Source organism: Elephas maximus, chromosome 11 (assembly GCF_024166365.1).
Source record: "Elephas maximus indicus isolate mEleMax1 chromosome 11, mEleMax1 primary haplotype, whole genome shotgun sequence".
Lineage (NCBI taxonomy): Eukaryota > Metazoa > Chordata > Mammalia > Proboscidea > Elephantidae > Elephas > Elephas maximus.
In genome coordinates this window covers 35,342,003-35,360,847 of record NC_064829.1, presented here as the reverse complement: position 1 = coordinate 35,360,847, position 18,845 = coordinate 35,342,003, and positions in this window count along the sequence as shown.

The window sequence follows — 18,845 nt, the reverse complement described above, 5'->3', positions numbered from 1 at the left end:
TTCCTCATCTGAAGGAATACACTCTAACATTCATACTACTATTCAAGTTAGAATTCTAGAAGTCATCATTTACAAAGCTGTAGTAGATACTACGGCCCTGCCCAAATTCCCTGCCCAAATAAAAACAGTGTACCCATACTCATGCTGCTGTAACTGTGGCTGCTACAGATTTCAGCTGCCCCCTTCCTCTAGAAAATTGTCCTTAGTCCCTTAGGGGATCCATTTCATGGTGAAGTTAGCCATTCGGGGTGGCTCAGAGTCAAATATTGACTATTGCAGAGGAAAAAGCCCAACATCCTCCCCCCCTTGCCTCAGCAATACCCTAAAAACCCATTGCCACGGAGCAATGCAACGATGTATATGCACTAGAGTCCTCCCTAGGACAAGGCTCAAATTTACTTGAGACCATATATGTAATGAGCAATTTTTTTTTTTTTTTAAAGAGCTTAGTCTTTGCCCTTGGCTACTGGGAGGTAATATCTAGGCCCTTTGATTATCATAAGGATGGCTCAGGACCAGGCAGTGTTTCATTCTGTTGTGCATAGGGTCGCTATGAGTTGGAACCGACTCGGCAGCACCTAACAACAACAACATTGAGAGTACTTTTGTTTGCCTGTGGGCTTTGGTTACTGGACAGTCCACCAATTTGATTTGCAATGTGGCCTTTGGGTCATATGATATCAGGTTTTCCTCTGAAGGGACTGAAGGATAAACCTCTGGGAGGGGCTGGAGACTAAAGGTCACCCAAATGGGCAAATTGTAATAGAACTCCGATAAAAACACTGGATATCAAAGGCTCAGATGAGCTTCCCTGGTGGGCACTGCTCTATGCATTTTCTTGTAAGAGCCTTATATTTTTATTTTTCGCTGTCCCCTGCATATTATGCAGCAGGTCCTGTGTGCATATGATTTATGGAATTAGTTATAAGTTAACTCATTAGTGAATCTGTATTAAAAGCTTACCAATCATGCAATTTAATTATTCCCAATGAACAGCTTACTTTCTAAAGTTAATGCCTCCCTCCTCTGTGCTCTATTCTCCCTGCTTGTCTCAGGCTAAATTTTCCCTGAAATCAGAGCCCGAGACAAAGACTTGAGTGCAAGTGCTTTATTTGAGGGCCAGTAGAGTGAAACTGGGAATGAGGGAGGGCCTGTATAGAATTGCGTTACCAAGTTCGCTCTACCATGGGTGAAGAGTGTTCATCCCATGGGACCTCCTGAGGATTCTGAGGAACTGTCTCCCTGAGGGAGGAGAGGGGGTAACTAGTATTCATCGGCTCTCACCCCCACTGGCCAAGAGTGTACTGACAGAGTTTACTACCCCTTCTTCTGTTGTACATGCTGCTCTGTCAAACAGGTTCCTTAGGGTATTGTGTGCCAGGTGCATCAGAGCAATCCCAGGACAGGTTTGTGGTATGAACCCAGACAAGGTATTGCTAGATTACACCTGCACAAATCTGGTCAGAGTCTCCCACAGAGCTGTTTGATGCAGCTCTGGCTGAAGTAAGAAGTGGGGCTGAGAAGTGGCGCTGGAGAAGTATCCAATACCCTGCCACTTATATCTCTATTATCTGTTTAGATGTCTGACTCAACCACTTAAAATATGGGCTCTTAAGAAGCAGAATCTCAGTCTTGCTCAACTTGTGCGTTCAAGGCCAGACATAGTTCCTAGTATAAAAACATCAATAAACAGAATGCCAAAGTATGTAAGACACAGTCTCGCCATTCTTGCTTCTAAGTCTCTATGGCAAGACTGCGTCTTGCATACTTTGGACATGTTGTTAGGAGGGATGAGTCCCTGGAGAAGAACATCATGCTTGGCAGAGTACAGGCTCAGCGGAAAAGAGGAAGACCCTCAATGAGGTGGATTGACACAGTGGCTGCAACAATGAGCTCAAGCATAACAATGATTGTAAGGATGGCACAGGACCTGGCAGTGTTTCCTTCTGTTGTGCATAGGGTCGCTATGAGTTGGAACCGACTTGATGGCACCTAACAACAACAAAAACAAACAGAATGCCCAAATGCAATTCACCCTATTTCAGAGTTGTCTGAGGTCCTGAGGCTTAAGCCAAAACAGCAAGAGACAAGAGATGCAACATTCCAACCCACCATGCCAGGCCTCCCTTGCAAACCATGCTTAGGACATTTCATCAAGCCTTTCATATCTGTAACACTCCCCAACATGTCAATGGCCCACCTCCAGCCTCTTTCAGGAGAGAATCATGTCTTTGGAGTAAGTTGTTAGAAAACTATAGGGGTGATGATGGAAGTTCTTTGCCTTCACCTCAAGAGAAAAAAGAGGAGCTTCAAGGGAATCTCAGTAGGAGAATTATAAGTGTCTTCTGGAGTTTGGAGGAACTTGAGCTTTGGAACCTGATATATGCCTGATAACTGTAAAACAGATGGAGCACTGCCACTATTATCTGCCTGACCAAAGAGGAGAGAATTAGAGGACTGCATGAAGAGCAAACTGTACTTGTATAGATGGCAGGCAAGGATGGAAGAGATTTTTTCTCCCCCAACCATTAAGCAGAATCTTGGAGGGGCTATGATACCCCAACATGGAAAACCTGTGTGAGGTAGAATAAGATAGGGCATCATAATCAGCAAACCAGAAGAGAGGTATTAGACACATTTGGGAGACTTTAATTTGGAGCTGCTTATCAAAGACATCTCAGAAAAGAACACAAAGGCAAAAGAAACACCAAGATCCTCAATGCAGGATTCCAGTGCTTCCAAATGCCTGCCCTTCTCCTGATCCCTTTTACCCCAAAACTGAAGCACTGAAAGCAAGCATTGTAGTTTTCCAGATCTTCCAAAAACCCGAGGCAAAAAATAAAATCAAATTAGTTAAGAGTTCAGAATTTTAATTATGATCCTAAACTGAGCACATCGATTACTAGAAGATTGTCAGTCTTGGTTCTGAAGATGATCAGAGACATTGGTTTTTTTTTTTTTTTTTTTGAATCTCAGAGTGGTTACAATATTCACGAGACCTCCCTGAGATTTCAACCATGGGGCCCTAATGTACAAATGGGGTTTGAATGGGTCATGAGGGGAAATGCTTTCTATTGTCACTATATTGAGTCCAACTCATTCAATATAGTTATTAAACTCATTCAATAATTGTTTGATAAATGCACGCATGAATAAATCAATGAAGTCCCAGGTAAAAAGCCTCTTTCTGTTATTGTCAACATGGAAATCAGTAAAGCCAGATTTTATCAGAAATTTCTACAAAATTGGCACCTGAACTCCTGGAATGGTTACAAATCTGCTAGCCAAGAAAATATCACACTTACATAGAATCAAAATTATATGCATGTGCTTCCTTAATTAAGAAAGGATTTATTTCATAGTCTGTGGTGTAGAAAACATAAGCATGTTATGCAATTATTCTGTTTTCTGCAAAGCCTTTTGATGTAAAATGCTCTCATTAAGAACTGGTATAAGGAGAGGTGAAGTGAGCAGAGGAATCTAATCATTTGTTTGTTTGCTGAGAAAATATGTATAGATTGAATAATGCTAGAGAAGTCAGAAAACAAAGTTGGAAGTATTGAGTGGTTGAAATTAAAAGAAAAGAAAGAAGGGAAATAAATCTGGATTAGAAAGTGATGTGAAAAATATGTTGCCGTATTTTATACCATAGTTTTGTTTCTGTTGTGAGTGAATCTTGCCTCTTCCTCCTATCACATCTCTGAGACTGCTTTTCATTTCTTACCCCCCGAAGGGTTCAGTCACCCATTCTCTCAGCTTATCATTTTATTCTCTATGCTAATTAACTAACGTTCATCCAAACATTAGTTGCAACATAAGGGCAAAATTGTGTGAGTATTTCTTGCTTTTCCTCTTCCTTTACCTCCTGCTCCTCTCCATTTATAAAGAGAAAGGATACCTTCTGGTCAATTCTTGGATTATCCTTTGTAATGAAGAATTTAAGTAATAGGCTAATATCTTTCAGGAAGGCTGTCAGAGTTTAGGAGCTGATTATATTTCTCAGGGATCCCTGCTCAGTAGAGAACTTCAAATGAGGCTTCTGGGAATGAGATAGTAGGCAGAATGAGTTGATGGAAGAAAAGATGCTGTGAACAGAAAAGCAGTATGGCTGTGTGGGTGAAAGAGGACAGATTTGGGGCAACTGCCAAGAGACAGCGGCACTGGGCTCAGCTAAGAAGATTTGGTTTTTGGTGGGGATCTAAGAGTGAGGGGTAAGCAGTAAAGCTTTGGAGCATCTGTTTGGGTCAGAGGAAGCTGAAGAAAAAGAGAAATGAGGAAACAGGGTCTGGAGAAATGTTGCTGTGAGTTACAAAGCTATCTCTATTAATATTCTTTAAGAGGTGAAAGGAGTAGCAGACACAGACCATGACTTACATAAAAGCCATTATTCTCCCTCTTTATTCCTGCTACAAAAAATCACTCAGGAATTCTAAAGTGGGTGACTGGGCGGGGCCAAGATGGCGGACTAGGTGGATGCTACCGCGGATCCTCTTGCAACAAAGACTCAGAAAAACAAGTGAATCGATCACACACATAACAATCTACGAACTCTGAACAACAAGCACAGACTTAGAGACGGAAAACGAACAAATACGGGCAGACGGCGACGGTTTGCAGAACTAGGAGCCAGCGTACCAGGCAGGTGACCTTCAGAGCCCGATCTGGGGCAGAGCCCAGGGGGGCAGACGGCACAGACAAGGGGCCCAGCCCTACCCCCCCGAACCCATCCCGGGAGGGAGTCTAGCTGGTTGGCGTGGACGGCGTAGTGGCGCAGCCGGAGGGAGAAGCACCCAGGAGGCAGTGACTGATCTTGGAGCAGGGAGAGCAGGCGTCCCAGCCGGGGAGCCGTCCCGCCGGGAGTTTGGCGGGAAGCGGGCGGGGCCCGAGCGGGGGGGTGACCCCGTGGCGGGGCCCACACGTTCGTGTGGGGGGACACCCACCGAATTCACGCATGTGGAGCGGTGCACCAGAGGGAGAAGTCCCCGGGAGGAAGTGACTGGTCTTGGAGTGGGGAGAGCAGCGTCCCAGCCGGGGAGCCGTCCCGCTGGGATTTTGGTGAAAGTGGGCGGGGCGTGAGCGCGGGGTCCAATTATATTCTCCTGATTAGACCCTGGGGGCGGGCCCACCCGTTCGTGCGGGAGACGCCCACTCAGTTCGCACAAGCGGTGCGGCGCACTGGAGGGAGAAGTCCCCGGGAGGAAGTGACAGGTCTTGGAGCCGGAAGAGTAGCGTCCCACCCGGGGAGCCGTCCCGCCCGGATTTTGGCAGACAGGGGCGGAGCCTGAACGCGGGAATCAGCTCTATATTCTGTGGTGCTACACTCCTAGCTCTCTGATCCCTCCCCCACCCTCCCCAGGTGGCTCCATTAACATCTGAATACCTGGAGCCAGAGGGAGAATTCAGATAGGGATCTGACTGCATTTTTTTTTAGCTGATTACCTGGAAAATCTAGTTTCCCAGTGATGGCTCGGAGACAGCAGTCCATATCAAACCACATAAAGAAACAGACCATGACAGCTTCTCCAACACCCCAAACAAAAGAATCAAAATCTTTCCCAAATGAAGATACAATCCTGGAATTATCAGATACAGAATATAAAAAACTAATTTACAGAATGCTTAAAGATATCACAAATGAAATTAGGATAAATGCAGAAAAAACCAAGGAACACACTGATAAAACTGTTGAAGAACTCAAAAAGATTATTCAAGAACATAGTGGAAAAATTAATAAGTTGCAAGAATCCATAGAGAGACAGCATGTAGAAATCCAAAAGATTAACAATAAAATTACAGAATTAGACAACGCAATAGGAAGTCAGAGGAGCAGACTCGAGCAATTAGAATGTAGACTGGGACTTCTGGAGGACCAGGGAATCAACACCAACATAGCTGAAAAAAATCAGATAAAAGAATTTTAAAAAATGAAGAAACCCTAAGAACCATGTGGGACTCTATCAAGAAGGATAACTTGTGAGTGATTGGAGTCCCAGAACAGGGAGGGGGGACAGAAAACACAGAGAAAATAGTTGAAGAACTCCTGACAGAAAACTTCCCTGACATCATGAAAGACGAAAGGATAGCTATCCAAGATGCTCATCGAACCCCATTTAAGATTGATCCAAAAAGAAAAACACCAAGACATATTATCATCAAACTTGCCAAAACCAAAGACAAACAGAAAATTTTAAAAGCAGCCAGGGAGAAAAGAAAGGTTTCCTTCAAGGGAGAATCAATAAGAATAAGTTCAGACTACTCAGCAGAAACCATGCAGGCAAGAAGGGAATGGGACGACGTATACAGAGCACTGAACGAGAAAAACTGCCAACCAAGGATCATATATCCAGCAAAACTCTCTCTGAAATATGAAGGAGAAATTAAGATATTTACAGATAAACACAAGTTTAGAGAATTTGCAAAAACTAAACCAAGACTGCAAGAAATGCTAAAGGAGATTGTTTGGCCTGATGACCAATAATATCAGGTACCAGCACAATACAAGGTCACAAAACAGAACGTCCTGATATCAACGCAACTCAAATAGGGAAAGCACAAAAACAAACAAATTAAGACTAATTCTAAAAAATAAATAAATAAACAAAATAATACACATAACAGGAAATCATGGAAATCAATAGATAAACGATCACAATAATCAAAAAGAGGGACTAAATATAGGAGGCATTGAACTGCCAGATGGAGAGTGATACAAGGCGATATACAATGATACAAGTTAGGTTTTTACTTAGAAAAATAGGGGTAAATAATAAGGTAACCACAAAAAGGAATATCAATTCCATAACTCAAGAAAAAAACCAAGAAAAACGTAACGACTCAACAAACACAAAGTTAAACATTGTGAAAATGAGGATCTCGCAAGCTACTAAGAAAAACGTCTCAGCACAAAAAAGCATGTGGAAAAATGAAATGGCCAACAACACACATGAAAAGGCATCAAAATGACAGCACTAAAAACTTATTTATCTGTAATTACGCTGAATGTAAATGGACTAAATGCACCAATAAAGAGACAGAGAGTCACGGACTGGATAAAGAAACACGACCCATCTATATGCTGCCTACAAGAGACACACCTTAGACTTAGAGACACAAACAAACTAAAACTCAAAGGATGGAAAAAAATATACCAAGCAAACAATAAGCAAAAAAGAAGAGTAGCAATATTAATTTCTGACAAAATAGACTTTAGACTTAAATCCTGCCACAAAGGATAAAGAAGGACACTATATAATGATAAAAGGGACAATTCATCAGGAAGATATAACCATATTAAATATTTCCGCACCCAATGACAGGGCTGCAAGATACATAAATCAAATTTTAACAGAATGTGAAAACTGACATAGACACCTCCACATTTATAGTAGGAGACTTCAACACATCACTTTTGGAGAAGGACAGGACATCCAGTAAGAAGCTCAATAGAGACACGGAAGACCTACCTACAACAATCAACCAACTTGACCTCATCGACTTATACAGAACTCTCCACCCAACTGCTACAAAATATACTTTTTTTTCTAGTGCACATGGAACATTCTCTAGAATAGACCACATATTAGGGCATAAAACAAATCTTTGCAAAATCCAAAACATCGAAATATTACAAAGCATCTTCTCAGACCACAAGGCAATGAAGCTAGAAATCAATAACAGAAAAACTAGGGAAAAGAAATCAAATACTTGGAAAATGAACAATACCCTCCTGAAAAAAGACTGGGTTATAGAAGACATCAAGGAGGGAATAAGGAAATTCTTAGAAAGCAACGAGAATGAAAATACTTCCTATCAAAACCTCTGGGACACAGCAAAAGCAGTGCTCAGAGGCCAATTTATATCGATAAATGCACACATACAAAAAGAAGAAAGAGCCAAAAGCAGAGAACTGTCCCGACAACTTGAACAAATAGAAAGTGAGGAACAAAAGCACCCATCAGGCACCAGAAGAAAACAAATAATAAAAATTAGAGCTGAACTAAATGAATTAGAGAACAGAAAAACAATTGAAAGAATTAACAAAGCCAAAAGCTGGTTCTTTGAAAAAATTAACAAAATTGATAAACCATTGGCTAGACTGACTAAAGAAATACAGGAAAGGAAACAAACAACCCGAATAAGAAATGAGAAGGACCACATCACAACAGAGCCAAATGAAATTAAAAGAATCATTTCAGATTACTACGAAAAATTATACTCTAACAAATTTGAAAACCTAGAAGAAATGGATAAATTCTTGGAAAAACACTACCTACCTAAACTAACACATTCAGAAGTAGAACAACTAAATAGACCCATAACAAAAAAAGAGATTGAAACGGTAATCAAAAAACTTCCAACAAAAAAAAGTCCTGGCCCAGACGGCTTCACTGCAGACTTCTACCAAACCTTCAGAGAAGACTTAACACCATTACTATTGAAGGTATTTCAAAGCATAGAAAAACATGGAATACTACCCAACTCATTCTATGAAGCTACCATCTCCCTGATACCAAAACCAGGTAAAGACATTACAAAAAAAGAAAATTATAGACCTATATCCCTCATGAACATAGATGCAAAAATCCTCAACAAAATTCTAGCCAATAGAATCCAACAACACATCAAAAAAATAATTCACCCTGATCAAGCGGGATTTATACCAGGTATGCAAGGCTGGTTTAATATCAGAAAAACCATTAATGTAATCCATCACATAAATAAAACAAAAGACAAAAACCACATGATCTTATCAATTGATGCAGAAAAGGCATTTGACAAAGTTCAACACCCATTTATGATAAAAACTCTTACCAAAATAGGAATTGAAGGAAAATTCCTCAACATAATAAAGGGCATCTATGCAAAGCCAACAGCCAATATCACTCTAAATGGAGAGAACCTGAAAGCATTTCCGTTGAGAACGGGAACCAGACAAGGATGCCCTTTATCACCGCTCTTATTCAACATCGTGCTTGAAGTCCTAGCCAGGGCAATTAGGCTAGACAAAGAAATAAAGGGTATCCAGATTGGTAAGGAGGAAGTACAGCTATCACTATTTGCAGATGACATGATCGTATACATGGAAAACCCTAAGGAATCCTCCAGAAAACTACTGAAACTAATAGAAGAGTTTGGAAGAGTCTCAGGTTATAAAATAAACATACAAAAATCACTTGGATTCCTCTACATCAACAAAAAGAACACTGAAGAGGAAATAACCAAATCAATACCATTCACAGTAGCCCCCAAGAAGATAAAATACTTAGGAATAAATCTTACCAAGGATGTAAAAGACCTATACAAAGAAAACTATAAAACTCTGCTACAAGAAATTCAAAAGGATGTACTTAAGTGGAAAACATACCCTCCTCATGTATAGGAAGACTTAACATAGTAAAAATGTCTATTCTACCAAAAGCCATCTATACATATAACGCACTTCCAATCCAAATACCAATGTCATATTTTAAGGGGATAGAGAAACAAATCACTAATTTCATATGGAGGGGAAAGAACCCCCGGATAAGCAAAGCATTACTGAAAAAGAAGAAGAAAGTGGGAGGCCTCACTCTACCTGATTTCAGAACCTATTATACAGCTACAGTAGTCAAAACAGCCTGGTACTGGTACAACAACAGGCACATAGACCAATGGAACAGAATTGAGAACCCAGATATAAATCCATCCACGTATGAGCAGCTGATATTTGACAAAGGACCAGTGTCAGTCAATTGGGGAAATGATAGTCTTTTTAACAAATGGTGCTGGCATAACTGGATATCCATTTGCAAAAAAATGAAACAGGACCCATACCTCACACCATGCACAAAAACTAACTCCAAGGGGATCAAAGACCTAAACATAAAGACTAAAACGATAAAGATCATGGAAGAAAAAATAGAATCAACCCTAGGAGCACTAATACAGGGCATAAACAGAATACAAAACATTACCAAAAATGATGAAGAGAAACCCGATAACTGGGAGCTCTTAAAAATCAAACACCTATGCTCATCTAAAGACTTCACCAAAAGAGTAAAAAGACCACCTACAGACTGGGAAAGAATATTCAGCTATGACATCTCAGACCAGCGCCTGATCTTTAAAATCTACATGATTCTGTCAAAACTCAACCACAAAAAGACAAACAACCCAATCAAGAAGTGGGCAAAGGATATGAACACACATTTCACTAAAGAAGATATTCAGGCAGCCAACAGATACATGAGAAAATGCTCTCGATCATTAGCCATTAGAGAAATGCAAATTAAAACTACGATGAGATTCCATCTCACACCAGCTAGACTGGCATTAATCCAAAAAACACAAAATAATAAATGTTGGAGAGGCTGCGGAGAGATTGGAACTCTCATACACTGCTGGTGGGATTGTAAAATGGTACAACCACTTTGGAAATCCATCTGGCGTTATCTTAAACAGTTAGAAATAGAACTACCATACAACCCAGAAATCCCACTCCTCGGAATATACCCTAGAGATACAAGAGCCTTCACACAAACAGATATATGCACACCCATGTTTATTGCAGCTCTGTTTACAATAGCAAAAAGCTGGAAGCAACCAAGATGTCCGTCAATGGATGAATGGGTAAATAAATTGTGGTATATTCACAGAATGGAATACTACACATTGATAAAGAACAGTGACGAATCTCTGAAACATTTCATAACATGGAGGAATCTGGAAGGCATTATGCTGAGAGAAATTAGTCAGTTGCAAAAGGACAAATATTGTATAAGACCACTATTATAAGATCTTGAGAAATAGAAAAAACGGAGAAGAACACATACTTTTGTGGTTACAAAGGGGGGAGGGAGGGAGGGAGGGAGGAAGAGGGCTTTTATCGATCAATCCGTAGATAAGAACTGCTTTGGGTGAAGGGAAAGACAACACTCAATACAAGGAAGGTCAGCCTAATTGGACTGGACTAAAAGCAAAGAGGTTTCCGGGATAAAATGAAAGCTTCAAAGGTCAGCGGAGCAGGGGCTGGGGTCTGGGGAACTTGGTTTGAGGGGACTTCTAAGTCAATGGGCAAAGTAATTCTATTATGAAAACATTCTGCATCCCACTTTGAATTGTGGTGCCTGGGGTCCTAAATGCCAACAAGCGGCTATCTAAGATACATCAATTGGTCTCAACCCACCTGGAGCAAAGGCAAAGGAAGAACACCAAGGTCACACGACAACTAAGAACCCAAGAGACAGAAAGGGCCACATGAACCAGAGACCTACATTATCCTGAGACCAGAAGAACTAGTTGGTGCCCGGCCACAATCGAAGTCTGCCCTGTCAGGGAGCACAACAGACAACTCCTGAGGGAGCAGGAGACCAATGGGATACAGACCCCAAATTCTCATGAAAAGACCATACCTAATGGTATGACTGCGACTAGAGGAATCCCAGAGACAATGCTCCCCAGAACTTCTGATGGCACAGGACAGGAACCATCCCCGAAGACAAATCATCAGGCATGAAAAGGACTGGTCAGTGGGAGGGAGAGAGATGCTGATGAAGAGTGAGCTAATTAAATCAGGTGGACACTGGAGAGTGTGTTGGCAACTCTTGACTGGAGGGGGGATGGGAAGATAGAGAGAGAGGGAAGATGGCAAAATTGGCACGAAACGAGAGACTGTAAGGGCTGACTCAATAGGGGGAGAGCAAGCGGGAGAAGGGAGTAAGATGTATGTAAACTTACATGTGACAGACTGATTGGAATGGTAAATGTTCACTTGAAGCTTAATAAAAATTAATTAAAAAAAATAATAAAGTGGGTGACTTCAAAAAAAAAATCACTCAGATAGTTGCTGTTAGATGCCATTGAGTCCATTCTTAATCATGGCTGCCCCATGTGTGAGAGTAGAAGTTCTCTATAGGGCATTCAAGGTTGTGTCCTTTTGGAAGCAGACCACCAGGTCTGTCTTCCAAGATGCCGCTTGGTGAGTTCAAACAGCCAACTTTTTGGCTACAAAAAAAAAAAACCTCGTTGCCATCGAGTCGATTCTAACTCATAGTGACCCTATAGGATGGAGTAGAACTGCCCCATAGAGTTTCCAAGGAGCGCCTGGTGGATTCAAACTGCTTTTGGTTAGCAGCCGTAGCATTTGACCACTAGGGCGCCAGGGTTTCCTTTTGGCTAGTGTCAGTAGTTAATAGGTGGAGGGAAACCTTGATCAGAGAGAGCAGCTACACCAGCCCCAAGAGATAAATTATGTTCTGATAGTCAGTCCCTACACCAGCATTGCTCTGGGCCAGCGACTGATGAAAAGAGATCCTATTTTCCAGGTTGGGCTAAGTGGGGTAAAGGGTAATCTGACTGAGAGAGGAGAAAAACCTCCTTCCTGAATACAAATATGAACCTATCAGAGAAAAAGCATTTTCCTCCTTTTCCTTCCTCCATTCTATCTGCCTTGAGCAGAACTGGTGGTTGAGGCTGAAGCAGGCATCTTGGACCTTAAGAATAAAGGCCAAGAAAATGTTAGAGACCTAAATACCGATATTATTGAACCACTGAACCAATGCCTGTAAGCAGTACTTTAGGATTTTCCATAGTATGACAAAATCAACTCCTATTTATCAATTTTAGATCATTACAGTGGGGTTTTCTGTTATCTGTCACCAAATGCATTCTTAGCTAATCAAATAAAGATTTCACTTTCGATTACTAGACAGTATTTTTAGGAATGGAAGGAACACTGCTGCAAGCCAGAGAACTGCCAGCAATCCATCACAATGCATCATAAGTAATTATGAGCACAGGTATAAACCCCCCACCCCAAAAAAAACCCAAACCTGTTGCCGTCGAGTCGATTCCAACTCATAGCGACCCTATAGGACAGAGTAGAACTGCCCCATACGGTTTCCAAGGAGCGTCTGGTGGATTCAAACTGTGAGCCTTTTGGTTAGCACCTGTGCACTTAACCACTATGCTACCAGGGTTTCCGTGCACATGTATACCCCCCAAGTTATGAGACCCTCAAGAGGGAGGATTGGATTCTGCTAATCTTTGTATCGTCAATCTTATCACAAGTTCAAGGCAAGCTATGGCAGCTCATTAAATGTTGGTGAGTGAATGAATACAACTGAGGTAAAACCCCGGACAGAGTAATAAAAGAGAAGCTATCAGTTAAGGTATAAACCGGTTCTTCAAAGCTAACTCAGAAAAGCTTTCATTCAAACAATACCTTTTCTCCTCTCTGTCTCGTCATTTGAACTATACGAATTTTGAAATTAACTTTGAATTTTCTAAGTTCAAAGTTTCTAAGTCTGTCCTCCCTGCACAGCAGCCCCACCCAACCCAGCTCTCATTCAGTTGATAACACAACCCAGAAGAAAAACAAGTCTACCTTATACTTTCTACATTCAGTATTTTATTTTATTTTTTCCTATGTGCTAGGATGTTTGAATCAAAATACTAATTTGCACATTCTGCATAAATTTACATATTGTGTTCAAGCATCCTTAACTCCAAGCTTGTAAAATAAGGCCCAATTAATTAATTAGTGCAACCTACTGCAATTGTATTTAAACCCAATATTCACAGCATGACACACAGTGTATTTTTAAACTAATTAATTTAATCACATTCAGTTCAGGAAAGGCAGACACATAAAGACAATGAGCTAGTGACAGACTTGGAAAAAGATAGAACCAGAGGATGCCGATACAGATTCAAATTTAACATAATATTAGAAGCCTATTCACTCAGCACACAGATTGAATAAGTATGGCAAAAGGATACAACCTTGACACACACCTTCCCTGATTTTAAACCGCACATTATGCCCTTGTTCTGTTCAAATGACTGCCTCTTGGTCTATGTAGTTTCCACATGAGCACAATTAAGTGTTCTGGAATTCCCATTCTTTGCAATGTTACCCATAATTTGTTATGATCCACACAGTCAAATGCCTTTGCACAGTCAGCAAAACACAGGTACACATCTTTCTGTTATTCTCTGCTTTCAGCCAGAATCATCTGACATCAGCAATGATATCCCTCGTTGCATGTCCTCTTCTGAATCCAGCTTGAATTTCTGGCAGTTCCCTGTTGATGTACTGCTGCAGCCACTTTTGAATGATCTTCAACAAAATTTTACTTACTTGTGAGATTAATGATATTGTTCCATAATTTCCACCTTCTGTTGGATCACCTTTCTTTGGAATAGGCATAAATACGGGTCTCTTTCTGTAGGTTGACCAGGTAGCCTTCTTCCAAATTTCTTGGCATAGATGAGTGAGAGCTTACAGCATTGTATTCATTTGTTGAAACATCTCAATTGGTATTCTGTCAATTCCTGGAACCTTGTTTTTCGCCCTTGCCTTCAGTGCAACTTGGACTTCTTCCTTTAATATCATTGGTTCTTGATCATATGCTACCTCCTGAAATGGTTGAACACCAGCTAGTTCTTTTTGGTACAGTGACTGTGTATATTTCTTCCATCTTCTTTTGATGCTTCCTGCATCATTCAATATTTTGTCCATAGAATCCTTCAATATTACAACTTAAGGAGAAATCAAATGACCTATTGCATAAAGAGGTCTGCTGCAAAAGACCTCTTTAAAGTCTCAAAAATGAAAGATGTCACTTTGAGGACTAAGGTGCAACTGACCAAGCCATGGTATTTTCAATCATCTCATATGCATGGGAAAGCTGGGCAATGAATAAGGAAGACCTAAGTAGAACTGAAGCCTTTGAATTACAGTGTTGGCAAAGAATACTGAATATACCATGGACTGCCAGAGGAACAAATATGTCTTAGAGGAAGTACAGCCAGAATTCTTCTTGGAAGCAAGGTTGGTGAGACTTGTTCCAAGTACTTTGGACACATTATCAGGAGGGACCACCCCCAGGAGAAGGACATCATACAATAATAATAAACTCAAAATCAACTTTTAAAGTAGAGGATCAGAGAAAGAGAGGAAAGCCTTCAACAAGATGAACTGACACAGTGACTGCCAAAATAGGCTCAGACATAGCAATTATTGTAAGGATGGTGCAGGGTGGGCCAGTATTTTGTTTGGTTGTACACAGGGTCCCTGTGAGTTGGAGCTGCCTCCAGGGCACCCAACAACAACAATTAGAAGTCTAAAAAAACAGAAATATAGAGTAGAAATGTCGAAGATCCAAATGTTATCAGCAACTGTTCTAGGTGATAATAATAGGCTTAAATCAAACAAAACCCAAATCCACTGCAGTTGAGTCGATTCACCCTATAGGACAGAGTAGAACTGCCCCATAGAGTTTCCAAGGAGCGCTTGGCCGATTTGAACTGCCAACCTCTTGGTTAGCGGCCATAGCACTTAACCACTACGCCACCAGGGTTTCCAATAATAGACTTATTCTGGCTAAAAGAAAGGATGATTTAATCTCAGTACCAAAACAAAACAAAAAAAAAAAAACAAGACCATATGTACAGTTCTATACAAATTATATTTCCAGGTACTGTGTAAGAATTGGGTTCTCTCTTGATTACTACTATAAATGCTACTGCTACTGTAGCCTACAATAATCTCTCATTTCCCTAAAAATATTATCCTTATAGTTACTACCACACAATTTGGTACTTAATTATTCTATAATTATTTCACGTATGTTGTTTTCGCTCTTTAATTTGATTTTAAGATTTAAAAAGCCAGAGTCATATCCTATGCTTTGTATTCCCATAAATCCCTGGCAATGCCTTGCAGAATAGGTGTTCAAAAATGATTTCAACCAGAAAGCATTCACTGATTTCCCAAAAACAAATCAATTAAGAGCCAGTATTATAGCTTCATAAAGGGAAAGAGAGCACTGACATGTGAAGGGACAGCACAACAGGACTAGTCCCCATGAGGAAATCAGAGTACAGAAGCAGACTCATAGCTCTATCAGCCTAATATTGGAACAATCTGGAAAGAAGGGCTCTTTCCAGAGTTCAAGAAAAGAGGAAATTATGGAAAAAAAATTATGAAAGATGAAGAATTATGAAGCAGTATCAGAAGTTATAAAAAATCAACAAGAATTCTATAACTAAAATTAAGGACTCAATAGGTTGATTTAGGGGCCCTGTGGTATAGTGGTTAAGAGCTTGGATGCTAATCAGCAGGTCAGCAGTTTGACGACTCCACCAGCCACTCCTTAGAAACCTCATGGGGCAGTTCTATTCTGCCCTATAGGGTCGCTATGAGTTGGAATCGGCTCAACGGCAACAAGTTTGGTTTGGTTTTTGGATTGATTTAAGAGCAGATCGGACATAACAGAATACAGAATTAATAAACTCAAAATCAAATTTTAAAAAATCCAAATGGAACACAGAAAAAATGATAATGGAAGGAAAAACTACAGAACATTTTGGGCAAAGAAGAAGAAAATATAATACACATGAAATTAGAGTACAAGAAGGAGAGGAGGCAAGGAATGGGGTAGAAGAATTATTATAGACACAATAGCCAAGAGTTTTTAAAACTGATAAGAAGACATCAACCCACAGAACAAGGAAACTTGGCAAACTCCAAATAGGGTAAACAGAAAGAAAACCAGACCTAGTCTCATCTTGGTAAAATTGCTAAAAACCTAAGCTAAAAAGAAAATTCTTTACGGCATACAACCTTGGAAGGACAATAAGAATGACAAACTGATTACTTCTCAGTAGTAAAATGGTCTTCAATAGAAGAAAATGGAATGACATCTTTAAAGTGCCAAAATAACTGTTAACGAAGAACTCTCTATACATAAAAATACTCTCTTAAAAAGATAAATGAGAAACGCTTTCAGATTTTTTTCTAAATGAGAGAATTTTTTCTAAATGAGACCAGTAGGCCTGCATTAAAAAAGAATTCTCCAAAAGAAAGAAAATTTTTCCTTGACCAAAACAAAAAATAGAAATGCAGAAAGGAATGGAACACCCTGGAAAGGGCAAATATGTTTGCAAACATAAGGAAATATTGACTGCATAAAACAATAATAGTAATGGCTTATGGAATTAAAAATATTTTTAGGATTGATACATTTGACAAAATAATGCAAGTGATTAAGCAGGTTAAATAGAGTTAAAAAGTTCAAATGTTTTAGAAATATCTTGGAAGAGATAAAAATAAAAATTCGTACTAGGCTGTAACATGTCAAAGAGGCACATTGAAATCTCCAGGGTTACCAGAAAAAAATAAAAATAAGAAAAATAGAATATCCATGTAGCAAGTTAATAAAAGGGAAATACAGAATAATAAAGAATTCCCTGGGTGTGCAAATGGTTTGCACTCAGCTGCTAATCTAAAGATGTTGCTCAAACCCACCCAATGAAGCCACAGAGAAAAGGCCTGGCGATCTACTTCAGTAACGATTACAGCGAAAAAATCCTGTGGACCAGTTCTACTCTGTACCACAAGGGGTTGCCATGAGTCAGAATCGACTCAACAACAGTGAGCTTGGTTTGGTTTTTCTATAGAATAATAAAAATGCTTAAACATTTTTGATTAATAAAAAAAAGGCCAAGAAAGAAAGAGAACAGGGTCATAAAAGAAATGAGACAAAGAGGAAAATAAGTGGTATACCATATTTTTGTGCAAATAATCTGAACATTACATGTTTTTGCAGACAACCCAACCCGAGCACATTATTTGCGTGAGCATACTATACCCATGTTGTTTTACATGTTGCTGACTTCAATTTCAATTTTTTTCTTTTTTTTAGTATTCAGAGGATTTCATGTTACTAGGATAAAACTGATCTCATGGAATCTTCATTTAAGGTAATGCATTTTTCTAAATCAAGTGCAACCAGCAGTGAACTGAATAGGCTTCTGATAGAAATGGGGTGCCATGTCGAAACCAAAGACTATAAATGCACAAAGAGCTAGAAATTAGTAAGTATGAAATGATCTTAGGCCTAAAACTGGAAGGAGATGTTGTTTATATTTTATTGCTCTCATAAAACTTAAACTGAAATGTAATTTTTGATAATCAAGGTCTTTGAAGTCAACAAATAAAAGTCACCAGAAGAAATTGTGTTTTCATATTAAAATAAAATAGGTTATTTTAATTGATTCATTCATTATCATCATCAGTGGTTTTCATTCTCATGGAAGGACCATTCCTTTTCATGAATTTAGAAATCCTGGTGAAACTCACCTTGAAATCTGGGATTCCTCTTTCATTTGCCAGAAGCTTCGCTTTGATCTGAATTGCAGCAGTAGAGGCAGCTTGATTTTGTTCCCTTCAAGAAATAATACACGCCTTCAAATTGTTCTGCAACTCAGGCCATTTCGCTTTAGGCCCACGACATGCATGTTTTTGCAGATTCATTTTCTCCACCTCTTTTTTCTCCTTTCTCAATTCGGGCATGGGTGACTCTCCAACCTCACACTCTCTTCCTGCTGCTCTGTTGCTTGTTTCTTCTGCCCTCGCAATGACTTTCAGTTTGAAGTCGGCGGTGTAGAACCTTCGTTGAATTTCTGCCATGTGCCTAGAGGGTTCTAAGATTTAGATTTATAAACTAAAAAAATGTGCACATTATAATAGCTAGCTGGCTGGTTCTAGTCAAGAGATGGCAAAATTCCAATGTGAGGTGTACAAGATGCGAAGGGCTTTTAATATGCTCACAAGCATATGACTAAGGTGACTTATGATCATTGATCAAAGACACTGGTGCTAAGATATAGTTGTTGTTAGGTGCCGTCCAGTCGGTTCGGAATCACAGCGACCCTATGCGCAACAGAACCAAACCCTGCCCGGTCCTGAGCCATCCTTAAAATCTTTGTTATGCTTGAGCTCATAGTTGCGCCAATGTGTCAATCCACCTTGTTGAGGGTCTTCCTCTTTTCCGCTGACCCTGTACTCTGCCAAGGATGAT